Genomic DNA, 27,110 nt, shown 5'->3' on the forward strand with positions numbered 1-27,110 from the left:
CTGTGAAATACGTGGCAACATCGTCCGAACGCGTGCAGCTTTCCACTGTTTGGCGTCTGTGAAGTACAGCTGTTTCTGACATACCGGTGGTAGTGGATCGAGTCGTCATGCGGACGCCTGCGAGGATATCAACTGTGGAAGGAGTAGTTTATTCATGTTGCAGTTAAGTACCAAATAAAGATTCTCCGTTAGACTGCACAAATGAGTTTCGTTCCCTTTCCTTGATCACTCTACCACTTTTAACTAGAGAGAAACAATGTGTTAAACTGAGCAAAACAGTACTGCCTGTCACAATAGTAGATATGCTGACTGCAAAGTTAAAATGTTTATTTTTTTTCGAAGATGTTGTTAAGTGCGTACATGAAATTATATTCGTTTACAACTAATAGTAATCAAATGTAGAATGTGGCTATTCTTAAGAACGCTTACAGACATACTTAGAAAAGAAGCAAAATCTGTTTCTTAAACTCATTTACGGTCTCAATGCGAAAAATATATTGTCGTTATAACTCATCTAATCCCTATACATACTCTATGCAAAATAAATAATTATGTCGGTAAGGTCAGGACGTGAAACTCACTGCAATATTTGTTAGTAAATTAACTGATTATATTTCAAAGACGTTGAGAAGATTTTGTAAGCTTTCTAGTGTTAACCTGCACGTTGAAATCTTTTTTACCACCATAATCCCTTTTTTTTTTTCTTTATTGTGATTTCATTCCCCTGCCCCATATGGGCAGGGGAGGGCTGTCAGCATCACAATCCGCCGCTCTTCCGCCGAGTGACATGACAACTAAAACAAGAATAAAATAATACATACATAAGGAGGTAAAAAGGGGGAACATAAAACAGAGTAAGGGGAGAAAATGGAGGTAAAAATACACTGACATGTAGACGTTCATTGGGGACAGTTAAAAAAGTCACCAGAAAGTTAAAAACGCAGTTGGCTATTCTTAAAACACAGAGAAGACACTGGATGCGCATGCACAGGTTAAAAGTTGGCCACAGTATTAAAAACACTCCGAAACAACACACTTAAAACCCACTCGGAGCACACACAACGAAGAATAAAACTACCAGGTGGGACCTGCCGAGGGAAAGGTCAGAGAGGATGGAAAAGGAGGGGAGAGCATGGGGCAGCTGGGGAAGCGGCGGGATGAAGAGAGGAGGGGCAACCGTGGGGTCACGAAGAGGCAGGAGACACATGGGGCGGGAGAGGAAAAGGGAAGACAGGGCAGGAGGGAGCGCAGAGACACTGAAAGAAGGCACAAGAGATGGAGGGGGAGTAGGAGGGGAAATCCGCTCAGAAGGAGGGAGGGGGAGGAGAGGGAGCCCTGAGGAAGAGGCAGGAAGAGGGGGTTATAATCCCTATGAGAAGAGATGTATAACAAAGAGGAAATAGACGGCATGGAAGGCAAGTGTAAAACCTGTGCGATTGCAGTACAGTCTGCATTTAAACAGTAACTCGCGAGAAATGTTTGTGTGTTACTTTTCATTTATTTCATTTCACATATGATTGCGAGAAGTATCCCTACAGCAGAAATAAACTTGGTTTGTAGAATTACAGGAGCTAACCTACATTCTTCGATTGCAAACTCGGGAAACACCACAGACGATCATGTGCTGCAGTCAGCTGTGTGACGAATGCATTTCGCGCACAGCGGTCTAGCCGAACACAAATCAGTCTCATTCAAGTCACCGAAAATACAGCGTTGCCAATTCCGAGACATGGACATGTCAGTTAGCATTGTAGCGTCGCCTGTGACATCTGTTGATCGACAGGAGAACTATTTTTACGATTGCCTGTTCCGCCGTAAGGACGGTCAATCTGTTTCTTACGTGATCTGGAGTGTATATTATCAAGGTTCAGAATATACCCAAGTTTCGCCAGTACTTCCACCTTTCATTCAAAATTAAAACCTTTTTCCCGATTATGGGAATAGTTACGTCCTATGCAACCTGGTACGGGTTGCAGTGCGGTAGGTTTCAGCTCAACTTATCCACCGGCAATCTGCTGCAAGGAGTTCACAGGTAGGTGCAAGTAATGGACGAAAGGAACTGTGCGTCCGCAACATGAAGCCAAACCCTCTCGTCGAGCTGCACTTTTCTATAACGCTCGCTTCGATATTGTATGAGAAGTTTAGTAAAATCGTAGGAAGGGGTAGGGAAAGATTACATTTCACAGAACGGACAAAAGCTCAACAAGGGAGAGGGATTTGATTTTAATATAACAGTATTAGATATTTTGGTTTGCAGAATTCAAAGTTAATTTCATGTACAGTGAATCAACAATACAGTTTGTTGGAGTGACAATTACATGCTGTTGTTGCTCCTAAAGTATTTGGTTAAGAAACACATAATTTGGTAATTCATAGAAATTACTGGTGAACCCAGCAATGCTTCGTAATTAATAAATATGAATGAGGATTGCATATATATCCTAAGTTCCTTGACCCCCTCATTTTCTCAACGCCCCCCCCCCCCCCTTCTCTATGTAAATCTCCTTCCCACTCATCTCTCTGTGCGTAGCCTCCTCCCCACTTTCTCTGGCCATCTCCTCTTCCCCCTCTCTATGTTCTTTACCATCTGAATGTTCACAAGAGTGTTATGGAAAAATTTAAATTAAATCGTAGAAGATCTTTTCCAAATTTGCGGTAGCCAAATTTTATTCTGTATATAGCTTGTCTCCCTGTGTCAGTTTAAATGTTGTCCGTCCAAGCGTTGGTGAGAATATCATGTAAAAATTTGACATAAATACATAAATACGTCAAGAACTTCTCCATATTTCTGGTGGCTACACATCCCTTTTACACACACACGTATATATATATATATATATATATATATATATATATATATATATATATATATATATATATAATGCAGCCTAAGACCGTCCAATCACTCGTTAGAGTGTGCTGCAAAAAATTTGTAGAAAATCGGTCACGAACTTTATTAGGTTTTCAGTGACAACATGTCACCTTTCAAACTGATTTTTTTGCTATGACAACTTGTGACACCCTAACTGTCAAACTGCGCAGTGTTTTGTTTTCTTTTTCATGCGAAACATACCACACCATCCACAGTTAACAAAGAAAGGAAGAAAACATAAACCAAAAGGGCGAGTAATTCGCAAGTGATTGTTGTTGTTGTTGTGGCCTTCTGTCCTGAGACTGGTTTGATGCAGCTCTCCATGCTACTCTATCCTGTGCAAGCTGCTTCATCGCCCAGTAACTACTGCAACCTAAATCCTTCTGAATCTGCTTAGTGTATTCATCTCTTGGTCTCCCTCTACAATTTTTACCCTCCACGCTGCCCTCCAATTCTAAATTGGTGATCCCTTGATGCCTCAGAACATGTCCTACCAACCGATCTCTTCTACTAGTCAAGTTGTGCCACAAATTTCTCTTCTCCCCAATCCTATTCAATACCTCCTCATTAGTTATGTGATCTACTCATCTAATCTTCAGCATTCTTCTGTAGCACCACATTTCAAAAGCTTCTATTCTCTTCTCGTCCAAACTATTTATAGTCCATGTTTCACTTCCATACATGGCTACACTCCATACAAATACTTTCAGAAACGACTTCCTGACATTTAAATCAATACTCGATGTTAACAAATTTCTCTTATTCAGAAACGCTTTCCTTGCCATTGCCAGTCTACGTTTTATATCCTCTCTGCTTCGACCATCATCAGTTTGCTCCTCAAATAGCAAAACTACTTTACTACTTTAAGTGTCTCATTTTCTAATCTAATTCCCTCAGCATCACCCGACTTAATTCGACTACATTCCATTATCCTCGTTTTACTTTTGTTGATGTTCATCTTATATCCTCCTTTCAAGACACTATCCATTCCGTTCAACTGCTCTTCCAAGTCCTTTGTTGTCTCTGACAGAATTACAATGTCATCGGTAAACTTCAAAGTTTTTATTTCTTCTCCATGGATTTTAATACCTACTCCGAATTATTCTTTTGTTTCCTTTACTGCTTGCTCAATATACAGATTGAATAACATCGGGGAGAGGCTACAACCCTGTCTCACTCCCTTCCTAATCACTGCTTCCCTTTCATGTCCCTCGACTCTTATAACTGCCATCTGGTTTCTGTATATGTTGTAAATAGCCTTTCGCTCCCTGTATTTTACCCTTGCCACCTTCAGAATTTGAAAGAGAGTATTGCAGTCAACAAGTCCACAAATGCTAGGAACGTAGGTTTGCCTTTCCTTAATCTAGCTTCTAAGATGAGTCGTAGGGTCAATATTGCCTCACGGGTTCCTATATTTCTACGGAATCCAAATTGATCTTCCCCGACGTCGGGTTCTAATAGTTTTTCCATTCGTCTGGGAAGAATTCGTGTTAGTATTTTGCAGCCGTGAGTTATTAAACTGATAGTTCGGTAATTTTCACATCTGTCAACACCTGCTTTCTTTGGGATTGGAATTATTATATTCTTCTTGAAGTCTGAGGGTATTTCACCTGTCTCATATATCTTGCACACCGGATGGTAGAGTGTGGTCAGGACTGGCTCTCCCAAGGCCGTCAGTAGTTCTAATGGAATGTTGTCTACTCCCGGGGCCTTGTTTCGACTCAGGTCTCTCAGTGCTGTGCCAAACTCTTCATGCAGTATCGTATCTCCCATTTCTTCTTTATCTACATCATCTTCCATTTCCATAATATTGTCCTCAAGGACATCGCCCTTGTATAGACCCTCTATATACTCCTTCCACCTTTCTGCTTTCCCTTCTTTGCTTAGAACTGGGTTTCCATCTGAGCTCTTGATATTCATACGTGTGGTTCTCTTTTCTCCAAAGGTCTCTTTAATTTTCCTGCAGGCAGTATCTATCTTACCCCTGGTGAGATAAGCCTCTACATCCTTACATTTGTCCTCTAGCCATCCCTGCTTAGCCATTTTGCACTTCCTGTCGATCTCATTTTTGAGACGTTTGTATTCCTTTTTGCCTGCTTCATTTACTGAATTTTTATATTTTCTCCTTTGATCAATTAAGTTCAATATTTCTTCTGTTACTCAAGGATTTCTACTAGTCCTCGTCTTTTTACCTACTTGATCCTTTGCTGCCTTCACTTCTTCATCCCTCAAAGCTACCCATTCTTCTTCTACTGTATTTCTTTCCCCCATTCCTGTCAATTGTTCCCTTATGCTCTCCTTGAAACTCTGTACAAGTTCTGGTTCATTCAGTTTATCCAGGTCCCATCTCCTTAAATTCCCACCTTTTTGCAGTTTCTTCAGTTTTAATCTACAGTTCATAACCAATAGATTGAGGTCAGAGTCCACACCTGCCCCTGGTAGCGTCTTACAATTTAAAACCTGCTTCCTAAATCTCTGTCTTACCATTATATAATCTATCTGAAACCTGTCAGTATCTCCAGGCTTCTTCCATGTATACAACCTTCTTTTATGATTCTTGAACCAAGTGTTAGCTATCATTAAGTTGTGCTCTGTGCAAAATTCTACCAGACAGCTTCCTCTTTCATTTCTTCCCCCCAATCCATATTCACCTACTACGTTTCCTTATCTTCCTTTTCCTACTACCGAATTCCAGTCACCCATGACTATTAAATTTTCGTCTCCCTTCACTATCTGAATAATTTCTTTTATTTCATCATACATTTCTTCAATTTCTTCGTCATCTGCAGATCTAGTTGTACTATTGTGGTAGGCTTGGTCTTCGTGTCTATCTTGGCCATTGATTACCACTAACAATCTATTTTAATTTCTGACTTTTCTGGAGTATTTTCCAAAAATTTGCTTTCATACAAACCTTGTCTCGACAAATTATAGCCGTTCCCAAGTGATGATCTATCATACATGCGGCTACTGATTTTTATTTACACACGTCTTGATAATTAAATGTGTTATGAACGACGCTGAATAGTGCAGCTGTTTCTGTAGAATTATCTTTAAAGTCTTCCCAACAGTATATTATTTCTTACGTTCGATTATTTCCGATCAACGAAGAATGTAACGTGTTGGAGCGTTCATATTTCTCTAAAGTACTTGATAGGAACCCCCCTGCCCCCTCCCATGAACCATGGACCTTGCCGTTGGTGGGGAGTCTTTCGTGCCTCAGCGATACAGATAGCAGTACGGAAGGTGCAACCACAACGGAGGGGTTATCCGTTGAGCGGCCAGACAACCAGACAAGAAGATGGGCATCAGCTTTTTCAGTAGATGCAGAGGCAACAGTCCGCGTGATGGAACATCAGCCAAAACGGCCTTGCTGTGCTCGTACTGCAAACAACTGAAAGCAAGGAGAAACTACAGCCGTAGCTTTTCTTGTGGGCATGCAGCTCTACTGTATGGTTAAATGTTGGTGGTATGTTGGTGTATAAAATATTGCGAGAGTAAAATTCGGATTTCCGGGAGGGGAATATTCAGGAGGACCTCGTTATCAGGAGAAGTAAAACTGGTTCTCTATGGATTGGAGCGTGGAATGTCGAATCCCTCAGTCGGGTAGGTAGGTTGGGAAACTGAAGAAGGGAAATGGATTGATTAAAAGTAGATGCAGTGGGAGCTAATGAAGTTCGACAGCAGGAGGAACAGGACCTCTGGTCAGGAGATTACGGGGATATAAATACAACATTAAATAGAGATAATGTAAGTGTAGGTTAAATAATGGATAAGAAAACAGAAATGCCGATAAACCACAATGAGCAGCATAGTGAACGCATTATTGTATCCTAGATAGACATGAACCGCACACCCACCACACCAGTGCAAGTTTAGATACCAACTAGCTCTGCATATAATGGAGATAATAGCATTACACCGTTTCAGAATCTGCTGAAGTGTTCTGCTGTTCGTGACAGTATTGCGAATAGTTGTAAATAGGTGTAAATACAAATACTTATCTTCTTCTTTTCTTCTTCGCTGCAACACCTGATTCTCGTAGATAATGTGGAACTCTTGCGATCTGCAGACTTTATGTGTGATATGTACAATAATCACGTTTACAGTTGCAGCAGTTTAAATAATATTGTTTATTATCACATTGTTAGAGCTGACAACACAGATTCTGCCTCAACATCCGACGGAAGACTGACCTGCTCGCTACAAATATCTGCCATTGTTTATAATAAATATTGTAATGGGTTAATTGTTATAAAGAGACTTTAAGTGCGTTATATTTAAAAGTTTTACATTGGGTTGACAATTCAGATGTCAATATACTTCTTATTTACATGTACATATTTTCAAATAAAAGGTAATTTTTATGTTTTGTCATAGTGAATGATATGTTTAATTTAACAACTATTCAATTACTTCTATGTTTGCTTTTCACCAAACTAGTTAATAAGGAAAGTTTCTACAATACATTAAGAGATGAAATTAAATATAGAATTTTGTGATATAAGCAAAACTTATGTATCTGCCTTGGTTATCAGAAAGCTAAATTTGGTTACGTTTTTTAAAAATGTCCTCGCCATGAACTGTACAGCTTGAACAAATTAGCTTGCTCCTCTGGCTTTGAACACTTCAAAAGTTTAATAACATTCAATAGTAATACATTTGGGTTAATATTACGTTGAAATATGGTGGCGGTAATGTTTGATAAATTACTTTGCATCACTCACTCTTTGTGATTATGTATTGCCAATTACATAAGAGCCAGATAATCTTATTCATTCCTACCAGTGTCAGCAGTGCGTTTTAAGACATAAGACATTATTATATACTAATCGTTTCCACAATATTCCCATAAGGTGATTTTTAATTATGTATATGTATCAGATCTCGATATCATTATTTAGTAAATCAATATTCTATATGTGACTTCAGATATGCTAGAAATCAGCTGTTACTCTTCAAGAGATTGAAGAAATGTATGATAAATTAAAGAAATTATTCAGATGGTTAACGGAGACGAAAATGTAGTACTGATGGGGCACTAGAATTCGATTGTAGGAAGAAGTAGAGAAGGAAAAATTATTTGGTGAATGTAGACTGGGGAAAAGCAATGAAAGAGGAAAGTGCCTGGTAGGATTTTGCACAGAGCATAATTTAATTATCGCTAACACTCGGTTTAATAAACATGACAAAAAGTTGTAAACATAGAAGAAACCTGGAGACACCAGAAGGTTTCAAGTTAATTATAAAATGGTTAGACAGAGATTTCGGAACCAGATTTTAAGTTGTAAGCAATTTCCAGTGGCAGATGTAGACTCTAATTACAATTTTTAGTTATGAACTATATATTAAAACAGAAGAACTTGCAGAAAGGGCAGAAAATTAAGGAGATGCGTCCTGGGTGAGTCGAAAGAACCATAGGTTGCCGAGAGTTTCAGAGAGAGCGTTAGGCAACGGTTGACTAGAATAAAGGAGAGGAATACTATAGACAAGAACGGGGGAAACACAGTAGCAGACGGATGGGTAGTTTTGAGAGATGAAATAGCGAAGACAGAAGGAAATCAAATAGATAAAAAGACGATGACTAGTATAAATACTTAAGTAACACAAACAGATGTCGAATTTTGTTGATGAAAGCAGAAAATATAAAAATGTGATAAATGAAGCAGGCAAAAGGAATATAAACGACTAAGAAACGAGACTGACAGGAGTGCAAAGTCGCTAAACAGGAATGGCTAGAGAACAAATCACCAGGCGAAAGATAGTTGCAGCCTATAGGAAAATTAAAGACGCCTTTGGAGAAAAGAGAACCATCTATACGAATATCAAGAGCTCAGGTGGAAAATTAGTCCTAAGCAAAGAAGGTAAAGCTGACAGGCGGAAGGAGATCATATGGGGTCTGCACAAGGTATATGTACTTGAGCGTAGTATTTTTATAGAAAAGGAGGACGTACATGAAGATGACATGGGAGATACGACATTGCGAGAAGAATTTGGCAGAGTACTGAAAGACTAAGTCGCAATAAGACCCCGGGAGTAGACAACATTCCGGTAGAACTACTGATAGCCTTGGGAAAGCCAGCCACGACAACACTATTCCATATCATGAGCAAGATGTACACTACTGGCCATTAAAATTGCTACACCAAGAAGAAATGCAGGTGATAAACGGGCATTCCTTGGACAAAAATATTGTTCTAGAACTGACATGTGATTACATTTTCACGCAATTTGGGTGCATAGATCCTGAGAAATCAGTACCCAGAACAACCACCTCTGACCGTAATAACGGCCTTGATACGCCTGGGCATTGAGTCAAACACAGCTTGCATGGCTTGTACAGGTACAGCTGCCCATGCAGCTTCGACACGATACCACAGTTCATCAAGAGTAGTGACTGGCGTATTGTGACGAGCCAGTTACTCGGCCACCATTGACCAGACGTTTTCAATTGGTGAGAGATCTGGAGAATGTGCTGGCCAGGGCAATAGTCAAACATTTTCTCTATCCAGAAAGGCCCGTACAGGACCTGCAACATGCGGTCGTGCATTATCCTGCTGAAATGTAGGGTTTCGCAGGGAGCGAATGAACGGCAGAGCCACAGGTCGTAGCACATTTGAAATGTAACGTCCACTGTTCAAAGTGCCGTCAATGCGCACAAGAGGTGATCGAGACGTGTAACCAATGTCGCCCCATACCATCACGCCGGGTGATACGCCAGTATGGCGATGACGATTACGCGCTTCCAATGTGCGTTCACCGCGATGTCGCCAAACACAGATGCGACCATCATGATGCCGTAAACATAACCTGGATTCATCCGAAAAAATGACGTTTTGCCATTCGTGCAGCCAGGTTCGTCGTTGAGTATACCATCGCAGGCACTCCTGTCTGTGATGCAGCGTCAAGGGGAACCGCAGCCATGGTATCTGAGCTGGTAGTCGATGCTGCTGCAAACGTCCTCGAACTGTTCGTGCAGATGGTTGTTGTCTTGCAAACGTCCCCATCTGTTGTCTCAGGGATCGAAACGTGGCTGCACGATCCGTTACAGTCATGAGAATAAGATGTCTGTCATCTCGACTGCTAGTGATACGAGGCCGTTGGGATCCAGCACAGCGTTCCGTATTATCCTCCTGAATCCACCGATTCAATATTCTGCTAACAGTCATTGGATCTCGACCAGGGCGAGCAGCAATGTCGTGATACGGTAAACCGTGAAAGGTGGCTACACTGAGCCACAGCGCCAGAGATTGCGCCAAAGAGTATTATTCAGCCGCCTCCACTGGCAGTTCATGTCGAGAAGTCGTGGTGGAGAGTGTTGGTTGAGATGTGGTAGTGGAGAGTTCTTATCGAGAAGTCGTTGTGGAGAGTGCTTGTTGAGATGTAGCAGTGGTGAGTCGTTGTTGAGAGGTTCCCATGGAGAGTGCTTGTTCAGATGTTGTCATATTGTTTTGATGGGCTAGACACCAGATGTTGTTGGATTAGGGATGCTGTAATGTGCTTTTCGTCAATATGTATGAAGGTAAAAAAATTCCTTTTTTTGTATTATTTCAATGTCTTAAACAATAATGCCCCTTGGTCACAGGTTCAGTCAACAAAGCATCTGGCTCGTATTTTTGTATTAGACTGTATTTCTGGTTTCTATGTGCAATTATAGTATTTCTGTTTATTTTTTTAATTACTTCAGTATAAATGGTGTTTAAAATTTCTGGTCTTATTGAGGAAGAACCATGCCAGATGTGTACGTTGAATTACACTTCCACACACAGAACAGCGACACTTGTGCCTTGTTGTTTCGTAGCTGTCATAGTTGCTGGGGACTTAATTAATTAATTGTGTTAACAGAAGTTTTCTCTCATTCTTTGTTGTTATTCTATGCAGTCAGATTGCGTACTAATACTAATCAGGGCCAACCGGTACGAGACTGCATAACCGGACAGTCAGCTACTAAAAATTTAAAAAAATATTTGCATTCTAAAATAATTACAGCCCCATGCACGTGGCGACCCTGCCAGGATCGTCCCTTGGAATTCTTCTGATTGTAAAAATAGCAGACAGTAGTATTGTTGAAGTAATTTGTAGTTTAGTAATTGTAGTCTATATTGCATATGTACATTTGGTAATCGTCATTCTTCTAATGGTATTTTCTGCAGCATTTAATTTTTGTTGTCTTGTATACGGGTTTGACAATTTTGTGCAATTATGAAGATTTTAATTGTTCGTTAATCGTGTTTGAGGGAAGCATTTCGTGTGAATGGTATTGTTGGTGATAAAGTGTTATATTGTGTGTAATTCTCATATAGTTACGAGTTTTGTATGTTTTGTAGATGATTACGCGATCGATGAAAAGGGCAAAAATGATGGATAGTGAGAATGACGAAACTGTTAACATGGCGAACTCGCCAACACAGAAGAACAGGATGATGAATAATGAAGTAGAAAGCAATTTAGTGAGTCGGGAAAATAGTCCGGAACCAGTTCAAAATTTTTCACAATCAAAACATTTTCAGAATACAAGATTAACGACAGAAGATATGGAGCAGTTGATGGGTGCAATATTAAATCTGGGATCACAGTTACGATCTGAATTTAAAATAGAAATAGGAAGAATTAAAACGAAGATGGAAACTTTGACAACACGATTAGACTCACGAATAGGGACATGTTTCAAAAATACGAAAGATGAATCAAAGAAAGAAATTAGAGAAGAAGTACAACCGATTTTTAATGCTCACAATAATAGTTTAATTTCAATAGAAATTAGACAAGAGGAACAGGACAGAGAACAGGAAGAAAGAGATCGTATGATAGTACAAAAATTTTCAGAGCTAAATTTACAACGTGTACACGATAAGGAAGAAATATTTGAAAGAATCGAGGAATCCATACTAAATGACAGAATAAATAACTTAACACAACGGTATGAACAATTAACTACTAAATGTGTCAATACTGAAACCCGAGTCGTGACACTTACGGAAGACGTAAATAACCAGAAGGAACAAACAAGTGACTTATCGGAAAGAGTTGAGGAGATTGAAGATAAATTGACAAGTCTTAGTTTAAATGGGGACAGAGATTCAGATGATACAGCTCTATTGCCATTTGCTGAAACCGAAGAGTACCAGAACATAAACAAGCATGTTGAAAATCAGGGAAAATGTAATGAACGCGTTAAAAGGGAATTTGAGGCATTACAAAAGCAAGTCAAACAAATTGAAGGCGAAATCGTAGGAAAAGACAGCAGAAGAAATTTAGAATCACAGATAGCAGAGGGCTTTGAAGACAATAATTTATTTCATTTACGAGATGCAAGAAGAGAGCGCCAGGTGCGCGAACTTGATAATAATCGACATTCGGACTGGGACAGACGCGGTAGGTCTTTGTCGCCACGAGGCGAAAACTTTGACTATAAACACTTTTTAACTGTTCGGAAATTTAAGATCTTTCGCAATTCTGAGAATGACATACATCCATGTTCATGGTTAGATCAATTTATGTACGCACTTCCACCAAATTGGCCACTAAGTCAAAAACTGGAAATTATGTGCGGCTATTAAGTCCTCAGGGGATTCGCTACACTAAGTGAATATGTGCCGTAGCATACACAGGGCCCCGAGCTGTAGTAGTGCTATTTCCCTTTTAGTTTTCTGCACTGCTGCCTGCTCTTCTACTATTCTTTGCATCTGTCAAAACAACTCTTCGACTATCAATCTATCTAAAGAATCGGTAAAAAAAATAACCGGATATGACTATTTTACCCAAAAGTGATTTCGGAAATTACCATTTGAACTTACTGTATCTTCTGCAGCATTCATTCGTAGTTTAAACGAAATTTTACCTGTTTATCTTCGTGACAATATTACTTCATATGTTGACGATATTCTTATTGCTAAACGTTCCTGGAGTGAGCACAACAAAATTTTGGATTCATTATTACGTATTTTTGCAAGAGTTGGCATTACAGTGAACTTGGAAAAATCTGAATTTGGTCGTTCTCAGGTGAAATTTCTTGGTCATATTATTTCTACAGAAGGTATTCTTCCTGATCCAGAGAAACTAGATGCTATTCGTAATTATGCAGTTCCTACTACAAAACGTGATGTTCGTAGTTTCCTTGGTGTCTGTAATTTTCTTAGACGTTTTGTTAGATTGGACGATTTGAACAACTTCGTGATGCTTAAGTTGCTGCTCCACTTCTTTCACACCCGGATTTATTTGAAGATTTTTGTTTGGCGACGGACTCATCATACAAAGGCCTAGGTGCACATTTACTTCAAGAGATAGAAGAAAACGGCGTTGTAGTACAGAAAACTATTGCATTTGAAAGTCGTGTTCTCTCTAAATCAGAAAAGAATTATTCGATTACGGAACTTGAAGCTTTGGCTGTCGTATGGGCTTTCACAAAATTTCGCATAATTTTGTATGGCAGACATACTAAGGTTTACACCGATCATCGAGCTCTGGAATTTCTTATGTCAACAAAATTAACACATGGACGATTGTCACGATGGGCGCTGTATCTACAGGAATTTGATTTTAGTATTGTTTACATACAGGGTTCTTCAAATATTATCGCTGATGCTTTACCACGTGCACCTATGGGTTTGAAACAAAGTGCTGAAGAGGACTGCAAAGAAAACAATTATTGTTTGATGTATATTCAAGGTGTTGCGTTTGAGAATTTTATTTCGTCTTCGCTCCAGGACATCGCTAAGGAGCAAAATAAGGATCCAATCTGGAAGGACATTAAGGAGAAGTGGAGGAGAAAGGAAAGCGTAGTGATTAGACAGTATTATTTAGTTCGCAATGATATTCTTTTTAAACGAAAATCGGTCGACAACTCTGTTTGGTTAGTTTGCATTCCTGATGAGTGGGTTAATAAATTGATTTAGTATAAACATTTCAGTTATGCACACTTTGGTCCCAGAAAATGCTTTCATAAATTACGAGAAAATTGCTACTTCAGTAATATGGAAAAACGTATTCGATCTGTTCTTGCCAAATGCAAATTATGTCAAAAGGCTAAGCCGCCAACTATTTCTCACAGAGCACCGTTGTTTCCTATCATTCCAGCGAAATTAAAGGAGATGGCTGCAGTCGATTTGTTCGGTCCAGTGGTTCGTTCTACTAATGGTTTTGTGTATATTTTGGTAGCAGTGGAATTGACATCAAAATATGTGTGTTTTATACCTTTACGCAAAGCAACAGCTCGTTCAGTATCTAACGCTTTGATCAAACATTTTCTTAAAGAAGTGGGTCATCTTGATAAGGTTATATCAGACAATGGATTACAGTTTCGCTCTAAAATTTGGCTTTGTACTCTACGGCGTCGTAAGATTAAACCAATTTCCATTTCACTTTTTCACCCCCAATCTAACGCTTCAGAGAGATGGATGAAGGAAATCAATAAATTGTGTTGACTTTATTGTCATCAGAATCACAGAACCTGGGATCAGTATCTTCATATTTTTCAAAACATTCTGAATGAAATCCCTAATGATTCAACTTCTTTACCGCCTATTTTGATATTAAGAAACAAAGCACCGACAAATCGCATTTCTGAAATCGTTCCTTTTCCGCCTACACGGAAACTGCGGCATTCTGAAGTTGTGAATCTGGCTCTACAAAATAATGCATCTGCAGCTGCTCGAAGAGAGAAATCAGCTAAACGTCCTGGTAGTTTAAAAATCTTGTCAGTTGGTCAAAAGGTGTTAATTAAGTCTCACCGTTTGTCTCACAAAGGAAAAGGCTTGTGTCGCAAATTTTTTCTGCTTTATAACGGTCCATATAGGATTCGCAAAATTATTAATGATAACACTGTCGAAGTAGAAACTCTTAAACCTCAGCGCTCTAAGGGAATACGTCATATATCGAACGTTAAAATTTTTGTGGAATGACATACTTGTGAGACATCAACAGTTATACCTAAACACACGGAGAGTACAAGGATACCGCGCCGTGTTCCGGCGGCTGCACATACTCAAAGCAACAGTCAAGTCTGCGCGGCGCACAAGGCAGTCGTTGACCGCAAACAATTGCTTCCTACGTCACGCTTACCTACAGCTGATCGAGCGCTCAGTGCGAATGCACTGAAACCGTAAACAAATACACAGTCTAATTTCTCTGATTAAATTCAGTATAAAGCTATAGTGACTTGATAAATTATGTTATTAACGTTCAGTATTTTTCAGGATACGGTTGTATAAAATATTTAAGACCTTCAGGTAAATTCTGTGTGTGTCCGACGTTAAGAGGACTTGCTATCGAGAAAATTTCAGGAAGAATGTAATTTCGAAGAAGAAACTAATAAACTAAAAAGGTAACTATTAATTGAGTTTATTTTTCAGGTAACATATTTCCACTTAGGTACGTACTTTAGACGTAATTTGCTGCTCGCGATTACGTGATTCATACTTTGTGCTAAATTTCATGTTCTATGAACTTACTTGTGAAGCGACGTGCTTGCGTACATTAACTGATTTGACAATGATTGATTAATGAACAGGGTTGTTACTTATGTATATTATGCATCGCTTGGCTGCACTGCTTTTTCACTGATGTATTTTTCTATTATGTGCCTGCTGTGCTTATTTATTTAAATTATAATTGTCACCTGATTAATTGTGCTGACTGTGGTTATGTATGTAGGTTATACTTTGTGATTTATCTGTTTGCGCCTTCATGTTTACTTATTAAGATTACATATGAACATTTATTTGCTTATGCTGATATGATGCTAATGATCTGTTTATTATGTGAGATATATATTTGCTGCATTGCGTATGGATTGCATATTTACACATTTCTGCTTTGTTGTCATAACTATTCTTTAATTTGGTGTATAGAAATGCTGATGTACAGTGTACGAACATGGAGTTTAGGTCGCACTATGGTATTAATTATAGATTGTTCGCTTGGCAGAGCCTCGTTGTAGGGATTGTGCTGCATCCACTTGTTGACATTCTGTTCTCTACTGGTATATTTACTCGCTATTGCATGTTTTGCTTACGCTTAGTGCCTTATATTTTTAAGATAAGAAAATGAACTACTATAATGCTACAAACGACATTAGTACAAGAAACTTCATTGAAGTCACATGAGCTGGAGGTTTTATGGAAGCTGTATAAATTTATGTTACTAGGAAGGAAGCTAACGATATGACATACCAAAACTAGGTTTAGACCATTGACAGTTATTACACTGCATTCTTCGTGAGCAACTGAAATAGCAAGTGACACTTGACACAAGAAATACTCCACATGTTTGCTTCTGTTTTGCCATGATTCTTGAAGTGGTGTACACACTGTGAAATATTACGATTTAGTCATTGAAAGTCTTATGTGATCTTTCATACTACGTACTCGCACCTGCTTACTGAAAGTTATTCGAACTAAAGGCTGTTAGAGGTCATGTATGCATTTCTTTTATTTTATGATGGACAAGGTAACCAAAATGTATTTTATAATTCATAATGAGTGGAAGATTTGGCTCAGGTGGACTACACAGAGGTTGTGTGTGGACATTGTTTCTTCAGATTGCATGGGATGATAAACTGAAGTTTGCACTCTGATTTTATCTGTACTTGTTCGAGGAGACTGACTAGAGGAAAGAGTTGTTATGGAAGTGAAATGATATTAGCGATAAGGTTTATGTGTCGACATATTGAAGAGGTATTATTGAGGTATTGAGATTGTGTGAAGTTGATAATTATTGGAGTTTTGGTGGACAAGAGAAAAGGTAAATGATATTGATAATAAGGTTTATATGTATCGACGTAAGAGGTATTATTGAAGTATCAAGATTATGTGATGCTGATGATTATTGGAGTTTTGGTGGATAAGAGGTAAAGTAAGTGAGGAGCATATTTTTTTTGTTTGTCTATATGGAACAAGTAGGATGAAGATGGCAGACTAGAACACTCAAGTCGCCAAACACACACTTTGTTAAATCACTAATCAGTATATACTTTTTTTTTGGAGAGAGGAAGCATTTGCATATCTTGGCACACTGACAGTTGTTCAGCAACTGTACATTTTGATTTGGCTTGGCAAACATTGGTCTTGACATGATGACTACGACATTGACTAACTATTATTGACTGTTACACATTGCTGCCACTACTATTTGATACACATGTCGAACATCAAATTTTGACAGAATTGCATTTATACAGTTAACACTATTCAATTACACAGTAGTACTTAAATGTGGATAAAAGATGAGTGAGTGTGTTTTCCTTTCCTAATCCCAAATAATTGGTACCGACCTATCTCCTAAAAATTATTTTACTTGTTTGTTGTGGCTTGCAATGAGACCCATAAATATTATGAGTTTACTGATATTTGTGTATTGTAATAGTTAATATGACAATTATCTGATATCATTTGTGTGTTTGTTATAATTTGTATGTTTAGTGTAAGAGCCCTGAGAATAATTTTGTAAAAGTAATTGTGTGTACATTCAAACTGTTGTTCATGCCTGCACCTGTTCAACATTGCTGGGTGCCACTGTTGGAACTGCTTCTACTGAAATAATGTCACTTGTTGGTGTCTGCACCTGCTCAACATTGCTGGGTGCCACTGATGGAACTGCTTCTACTGAGAAGATGTCACTTGTTGCTGTCTGCACCTGCTCAACATTGCTGCGTGCAATTGATAGAACTGCTTCTACTGAAATGGTGTCACTTGTTGCTGTCTGCACCTGTCAACACTGCTGGGTGCCACTGATGGAACTGTTTCTACTGACATAATGTCGCTTGTTGGTGTCTGCACCTGTTCAACATTACTGGGTGCCACTGATGGACTGCTTCTACTGATATAATGTCACTTGTTGGTGTCTGCACCTGTTCAACATTACTGGGTGCCACTGATGGACTGCTTCTACTGAAATGATGTCACTTGTTGGTGTCTGCACCTCAACATTACTGGGTGCCACTGATGGCCTGCTTCTACTGACATTATGTCACTTGTTGGTGTCTGCACCTGCTCAACATTACTGGGTGCCATTGATTGAATAATACTTTTGTAAACTATTATGTAAAATCATATGTACGAAAGCATTTTGTAAGTAGGCTGTTTAGGTTTTTTTATTGGTAACGCCACCTTTGTATAAAAATCACTGGCTGTGCTGTGTGCAGTCTGTGGCTAGTTTGCATTGTTGTCTGCCATTGTAGTGTTGGGCAGCGGCAGCTGGATGTGAACAGCGCGTAGCGTTGCGCAGTTGGAGGTGAGCCGTCAGCAGTGGTGGATGTGGGGAGAGAGATGGCGGAGTTTTGAAATTTGTCATGAACTGCTATATATATATATGATGATATTAAGGTAAATACATTGTTTGTTCTCTATTAATATCTTTCATTTGCTAAATATCCCTATCAGTAGTTAGTGCCTTCCATAGTTTGAATCTTTTATTTAGCTGGCAGTAGTGGCTGTCGCTGTATTGCAGTAGTTCGAGTAACCAAGATTTTTGTGAGGTAAGCGATTTGTGAAACGCATAGGTTAATGTTAGTCAGAGCCATTTTTTTTGTAGGGATTTTTGAAAGTCAGATTGCGTTGCGCTAAAAAAATTTTTGTGTATCAGTTTAAGGACAGTGATGTATAATTGTTCAAAGGGGACGTTTCATATGTCAACCCTTAGCCGAGGATACCTCACTGGAATCTTCTGATTTTTTCTTGTAGTTTGGGTAATTAGTGTAGATTTTGTTTATTGCTAGCGCGTAATTGTAGAGAGAATCTCCTTTGTAGTTGCAGTCTTTCATTGTTGTACATTAAAACAGGTGTGGCACGCATGTAAATTTGCAAGTATTTCGCAGCTGCCCTTGCAATTAACTAGATATTATTTTCAGTGCTATGTTAATGTGTTCTCTTATTTTTGTTCTTCAAATTGTGTTTTTCTGTGTCATCGTGTGAAATATTGTGATAATAATGGCGTGTGGAAAACGTAATACTAGGCTCCAAAGTAAACTGAGAAATGACAGTGAAGACGAAAGCAGTGTGTTAGCGCCACCATGTAATGAATTAACTAATATTCAAAGTAGTAATTTGGTAAGTGTGCATAGGGAAATGGAGCGGGCGTCAAATAATGGTGTAGACAGTGAAACATGTAGTGAACAGGGCAGCATTATCGATCGATCGGTCGGCAACAGTTCGCCTCAGGAATTGGGAATGACAGAACACAATATTGCAAATACTGTAGATTCAGGTTTTGGGTTCTCACCGTTTTTTCAAATGAGTCAAGACACATTTTCCGCATGTCAAAATGTGAATGTTGCCGGTGCAAATTCACTGCCGAAAAGCACTGAGGAACATGTTTCAGACACCAGTGCATTGTTATTACAATTAATGCAACAAATGGGGCAAAAGCTTGAAAAGTTAGACACAATGGAACAACACCAGAGCCAAACACAGCAACAGTTAGACACAGTGGAACAAAATCTCAAAAATGTAGACACAGTGGAACAAAATCTCAAAAAGTTAGTCACAGTGGAACAAAATCTTAAAAAGTTAAACACAATGGAACAAAATCTTCAAAAGTTAGACACCACACTTGAACAAACACGTGAAGATTTAACTACTGAGTTACATAACATTGAATCGAAATGTCAAAAAGTCTGTATTGACGTAAAAACACAAATTTGTGAGCATTTTCAACCTATTTTTTCGTGGCATGAAAATGCATTACAGAATCACGAAGCAGCCATAAAAGAACTGCAAACTATTGTTCATCATCATGAGACCCTGTAAGCTAAAATTGACTCAGTTGCATCTACCGATTCGGTTACGCAACTTGCAAAAACTCAAGAAAACTTAAAGGACACAGTAGATACTCTGAAAATTGGTTCAGAAAGACACATGGAGGAAATTAGTTCATTATCAGAGAAAGTAGTTGAACTTTCGGATCAGCTAAATAATTTATCTACGAAGGTAGATGATAATCTGAATGACAGAAAACCGGTAGTCTTTAATGACACAGAAGAGAGCGAACAAATTAGGAAACTGAAACAAAATCTGAATCAAATTAATACGCAACACCAAAGAGAAATCCGTGAAGTACAAGATCAGCTGACACAGGTAATACAAGAATTACGTATTTCAGACGACACTCGCGCTCCAACACGGGAAGAGGGACTTAGAAATACGGAAAAGCCGCAAAATAATAACACAGGGCATTTCGGAAGTTATGAAAGAAATTGGCAATGTGCACCGAATTTTGAGATGGAACGGCCGACACGACCTAACAATGACCGATATGCGACTCACCGACATGATGATTTTGACTACAAGCTGTTCATTACTACACGTAAATTCTAAACATTTAAGAATTCTGGCAGCGACATTCATCCACAAGCATGGCTCCATCAATTCTCTCATTCTTTTCCTCCCAACTGGTCGTTAGAACACAGATTAGAATTTATGTGTGGCTACTTAGAGAATGAACCAGCTATAAGAATGCGATCGGTCATTCACGATTGCCACAGTGAAGGAGAGTTTTACCATGCCTTCCTCTCAGCATATTGGTCTCAAGCCACACAAAACCGAGTAAAACATGGCATCATAATAATGAAACATTTCGAACAATCTGAATTCTCCAGTCTTGTGAAATATTTTGAAGACATGTTGCAGTACCTGTCAAACCCATACAGCCCCTCCGAACTCATCCGCATTTGCTTAATTAAATTACCTGAACATTTACGACATATTATTTTAGCAGGACGTTGTAAAGAAGACATTGAGGCTTTTCAGGGACTGTTACAAGAACTGGAAATTGACACCGACAATCGGGGAACGCGGAAACAGGAGCACAACAATTACAGGTCACATCTGTCACAATTCCGCGATGAAAGAAATAATAACTGGATACGACAAGGCTATTCTCACAACACATATCGTGACCAAAACAGACACCACCCGTATGACAACCACTGGCAGAGTAATAGTTACAGAGAAAGTTCTTATTTCCGTAGTAATGAATATGACAGAGACAATAATAGAAACAGACAATATGGTAACCAGAACTATTATTATCAAGGGAGACAGAGTAATTTCAGACACAACAGTTCAGCGCGCAGTTACGATTACAGGAGATATTCTCCACCACATGACCGACAAACAAGAAACTATGTAAACTACCGACAAAACGACAGACCTGAATTCCATCAGAACTGGCGAGCTTCAAACAGGGCAGGGCCTTCTCGTCAAGGTGAATTTGTAGAAGTTAGGTCTCCTAATCCTAATAACGCGCCCGCCAACAAAGAGACAGACAATGACTCGCACAGCAGGCAGCCGCGTGCGCCAGCTGGCTCAGAGAAAAATAACATGGATGCTAACCTTGAGAAAAATTCCAGCATTCTTTACCGACGTATACCATTTGATAATTGCGTTGAAGTTGAAACTCTGCGTACTAGGAAGAGTAAAGGTTTGCACCACATTTCACATGTAAAACCGTTTATTGAAAGATAATCTGCTTTTTAACTTTGTCTTTGGCATATAACTTTTCACTTTACATTGCTAGTATGCTTTGTCAGACTTAGAATCTGTTAACAAGCAACAATGTTCGAAGTTAAATATCCAATCAAGAACCAAGAGAACTTATTTAAACAGAAATTGCGAATGCATTGTTATTGTGAATAGACGACACAGTGTTATTGTGTGTGTGCATTCTTGCTTGTTAGTTGCACGATTACGTAACGACTATAAGGCTCACATACTTAGAACATTTACCAGTACTGCTAATGAGATTTTAATGCAACATTTTGGTTTCCTTGAAATTTGGTTTATCATGAGGTAAGTACATTGGCTTCTGCAGAACTTTGCTTACAGAGGACGATAACTACGACACTTCCACAGAATTATCTTACATCAAGGCGCACATTTAGCGCTACAGTACACGTATTTGAGTGATTAATTTTATACTTAAAACATTTATTTTTAAATGTTTTGAATTACAAAGAAAGTTTTCCGTGATACATTTCATTCCATTGCAATAATCTGTAACACCTGAGGGTATAATTACATTAATCCTCAGGGGGGTACACGCTTACTTTGCGTACCATGTGTGTGGCAGGCACAAGCAGCCCTAGCTAATATGGTATTTGCTTATACAACTTTACACATTGGTACCATATTTCTCTAACACATAAATTACACAGCTATCTGATCATTTAACAGAGAAAGAAACTTTTTTTTACTACATCAGTGACAGATATTTACGTAATTACACAGTTGGGTAACTTCACACTTACAAAATTGTATTTTGTCTGTACTTTGTGAACTGTTCATATTTTTTCGGACCCATTGTGATATTATGAGAGCATTGAATGATATATTTGGTATGGGATCACGATTTTTAAAGTACGTTTGAGGCAGATGACACTTTTGACAAGAGCAGAGAATTTTTTTTAGGTTTTGAAATTATTGGAGGAAGCTACAACGATTTTGAGAGTTGACTGAGGTGTTATGATGTTATTATTACGATGACTATATGTATTATGCTGTTGCGGTATGTTTATGATCAATAAGCTGATGCTATATGAGTTATTTGATTATGCTACATATGTTATGATGAAATATTGAAGAAGTGTCGACGAATAAGTTAAGGAATAATGAGTAGTGGTTAGGGACTCTGGTTTGTGAAAAAGGTTGTTGGAAACCAAGAATCGTACTTTAAGAGTTATGAAATGTGTGTAAATGCGTGACTGTATCACAATGCAGGCGAAAATTTTTTGCACACTGTTATATTTATAGGATTTTGTTTCTACACATTTGTAACGTAAATTTTCGACCTGTGAAATTTTCATATGAGACTGTCACTGTAGCGGAAACTGGTATCGTAAATAGTTCGGTAAGAAAGTTAAGTGACCACCTGCACGTAATGTGTCGTGGGCACCCAGCTGGGCGACAGTCGCCTGGAAAAAAAGCCATTAGCGTGTGCCCCTTTCAGAGGCACAGGTGGAGAAAAAAAAAGGGAAGCCATTATCCTCGCTATGACGTTCCTTTGTAGAAAGCATCGCAAAAACGACATGGTCGAACTTGAAAACATATGATTACACTGTGGAGCTCTTAATTTATGATATTTACTAAAATGCCTAATGAAATCATGAGAAACATTTTACATCTATTGTCTTTCTAGTTGAGAGAATTTTTTGCCTTTGGAGACGCCATTTGCCTAGTGAATGACGTTTCATATGTTGCTTTATATATATATATATATATATATATATATATATATATATATATATATATATATATATATATATATAATTGCTCATTTTGTTTAATATCTAGTTTCTAGCTGCACTGCAGCATTGGTTAAAATAAAATTTTATAGATGTACTAATATAGATGTTTTATGCCTACAGATCCAGTAAAAAATAATGATTGATGTACTCCAAAAAAAATTAGGGAGCACAAAAAGACATTTCCACTTCACAGGAATTGCATACATAATTTTTGTCAGTGACTTGGTAACTTGTCTGCTAGAGCAAGTTACAGTGATGCATCACTCTAGTATTAAGATGTGACATAGGTATTAGACATGGCCATTTTTAGTGTACTATTTTTTCTGCTTGAGCTTTGTCATGTTTAGGTATAAGTTATTTCATTTTCTGCTGCTGTTTGCCAGGCATAATGTTACTGAATTTGACTTTGTATTACTCTGTTAAGCCAGTTTTACTACTGATTTATTTTTCTTGTTTGCCGCACAGTGCCTTATATTGGTTGTAATTTATGCTGCTGGCTTTGCCTTTTGTATTTTTTATCATTGCTGTTTGTGCTAATTGTTTTGTGCTGCTGCATTGCCTCGTCCCTTAGTTTTAGCATCTGAGCTCAGTAGTTTTAAGTTAGCTTAAAAGGGGGTAGACTATATAAGAAACTAACTATGATGAATTGGAAGAAATGCATTGAGAAGATATAAGAAAATGGTTTGGCCAAAAAAAAAGTAGTGTACAGTGGAGAAAAACTATTTTGAAAGAGGATGTGAACAGAATACAGAAAGCAGGCTTAGATAGTACTTTTGGGAATAATGATGAACAAAGGGAGATCTCCATGCAAAATACTGCAGTAAAACAAACCCTGTCCTTTCCTTTTGTGTCATCCCTCTATATGTCTGTGTACCCTTGTGTATTTGTGTTTTTCCTGTCTTTATGTGTTTAGCTGATGAGAGCTATGTTGTGGAATTTTTCTAATACTATGTTATTTACTTTGTAAAGATGTTGAGACATTATTTATTCTGTTTTGTTGCTCATATGTGAAGGTGATGTTTCAAAAGTTATTCTGATCTTTATGTATGTACTTATGTTATTATTTTTGTAACACTGATGTATATGTTTATTTCTATTCTTTTGTAAAGTCTGTGTTACTACAAATGTTGTCTGTATTGTTATGTTCTTTAATGATGTATTTTGTACCTTTGTAATTGTATTCTTATGTTATATAATTGTAATTGACACCAGTTCATCATATTATTAACTTGTAAGTTTCATTTCACTGCACACGTTTCTGTTGGTCATAGTATATGGACAATATGTGAGAAGTAGGGACTGTTAGTGTCTGCACGTATGTTAATAATTCATCAAGGGACAGGATAACAGCATTGCTGGTTCTAAGGACAATTCCAAACACTTTGTGAGTGCACAAGTGGTGGTTATGGACTTGCTATATTCTCTGCAAGACTCTTCAATGGTGATTGTGCACCTGCACAGTCACAACAGATGGCTGCTGGCCATCTCTACAAGGACTACAGTGGGTCTGCACCTCTGGTGGCCCACCAATATCGTAATCTCTACCAGGACTACAATGGGTATGCTCTGTGATGACCTACCTACCAATGTTCTTCAAAACTTCGAATGACTCTGCTGTGGGTTTGCTCTGTTGTGATCCATTACTTGTCTGCATGTCAAGAGTCAGCACTGTCTTTCCGTTGGAAGGACAACACTACTTCTTCAAGACTGCATGGAAATCCACTACTTCCATGTGCATTTTCTTTTACTGCTCAGACTTTGAGAAAAACATCGCTATTTTACTGCGATGAACGATTAGGACTGTCTTTATGGACTGTGAGAAAGTTTAGCTTTTGACCAACATTGTATCAATAAGTGTGAGCATTTCATATCTTTGTTATTGTAATTACGAAAAATTTTATCAAATCATTATTGGCCACTGCCCAAAACAATTTGTAAAATTTTTTGTGGGGAGCATGGGGGCTATGTAAGTAGGCTGTGCTGTGTGCAGTCTGTGGCTAGTTTGCATTGTTGTCTGCCATTGTAGTGTTGGGCAGCGGCAGCTGGATTTGAACAGCGCGTAGTGTTGCGCAGTTGGAGGTGAGCCGCCAGCAGTGGTGGATGTGGGGAGAGAGATGGCGGAGTTTTGAAATTTGTCATGAACTGCTATATATATATATATATATGTATATATATATATATATATATATATATATATATATATATAATGATATTAAGGTAAATACATTGTTTGTTCTCTATTAATATCTTTCATTTTCTAACTATCCCTATCAGTAGCTAGTGCCTTCCATAGCTTGAATCTTTTATTTAGCTGGCAGTAGTGGCGCGCGCTGTATTGCAGTAGTTCGAGTAACCAAGATTTTTGTGAGGTAAGCGATTTGTGAAACGCATAGGTTAATGTTAGTCAGGGCCATTTTTTTTGTAGGGATTTTTGAAAGTCAGATTGCGTTGCGCTAAAAAAATATTGTGTATCAGTTTAAGGACAGTCTTGTATAATTGTTCAAAGGGGACGTTTCAATTTGTATTACTTAATGTATTTTATATATTAGGCTATTGAAGGGTCAGTTCAAAGCCAAAATTTATTTAGTGAAGTGATATTTACTTATTAATATTATCTCTTATTTTAGTCTGTATTTTTTTGGACGAATTTGGTGGTATTTTCACCACCAATTCTGGCAAAAATACCATCAAATTCTGGCCCTTGGAGGAGGGGCATATGAAAGGTGGCTACACTGAGCCACAGCGCCAGAGATCGCGCCAAAGAGTATAATTCAGCCGCTTCCACTGGCAGTTCTTGTCGAGAAGTCGTGGTGGAGAGTGTTGGTTGAGATGTGGTAGTGGAGAGTTCTTATCGAGAAGTCGTGGTGGAGAGTGCTTGTTGAGATGTAGCAGTGGTGAGTCGTTGTTGAGAGGTTCCCATGGAGAGTGCTTGTTCAGATGTTGTCATATTGTTTTGATGGGCTAGACACCAGATGTTGTTGGATTAGGGATGCTGTAATGTGCTTTTCGTCAATATGTATGAAGGTAAAAAAATTCCTTTTTTTTGTATTATTTCAATGTCTTAAACAATAATGCCTCTTCGTCACAGGTTCAGTCAACAAAGCATCTGGCTCGTGTTTTTGTATTAGACTGTATTTCTGGTTTCTGTGTGCAATTATAGTATTTCTGTTTATTTTTTTAATTACTTCAGTATAAGTGATGTTTAAAATATCTGGTCTTATTGAGGAAGAACCGTGCCAGGTGTGTACGTTGAATCACACTTCCATACACAGAACAGCTACACACGTGTTTTGTTGTTTCGTACGTTTTATAGTTGCTGGGGACTTAACTAATTAATTGTGTTAACGGAAGTTTTCTCTCATTCTTTTTTGTTATTCTATGCAGTCAGATTGCGTACTAATACTAATTAGGGCCAACCGGTACGAGACTGCATAACCTGACAGTCAGCTACTAAAAATTAAAAAAAAATATTTGCATCTAAAATAATTAAGCCCCCATGCAACCGCAATCGCGATAGGCTACAATCCGAGCTTTATCAAAGTCGGAAACGTGATGGTACGCATTTCTCCTCCTTACACGAGGCATCACAACAACGTTTCACCAGGCACCGCCGGTCAACTGCTGTTTGTGTATGACAAGTCGGTTGGAAACTTTTCACGTCAGCACGTTGTAGGTGTCGCTACTGGCGCCAACCTTCTGTGATAGCTCTGTAAAGCTAATCATTTGCATATCACAGCGTCTTCTTCCAGTCGGTTAAATTTCGCGTCTGTAGCACGTCATCTTCGTGGTGTAGCAATTTTAATTGCCAGTGGTGTATGAAACAGGCGAAATACCCTCAGATTTCAAAAAGAATATAATAATTCTAGTTCTAAAGAAGGCGGGTGATGACAGGTGGGAATAACAGTTCAATATGCCATGGTTGAAAAATACTGATACGAATTTTACAGAAAAATGGGAAAAATGGTAGAAGCTGACATTGTGAAAGATCAGTTTGGAGTTCAG

Source organism: Schistocerca serialis, chromosome 1, assembly GCF_023864345.2.
Source record: "Schistocerca serialis cubense isolate TAMUIC-IGC-003099 chromosome 1, iqSchSeri2.2, whole genome shotgun sequence".
In the NCBI taxonomy this organism is placed as follows: Eukaryota; Metazoa; Arthropoda; class Insecta; order Orthoptera; family Acrididae; genus Schistocerca; species Schistocerca serialis.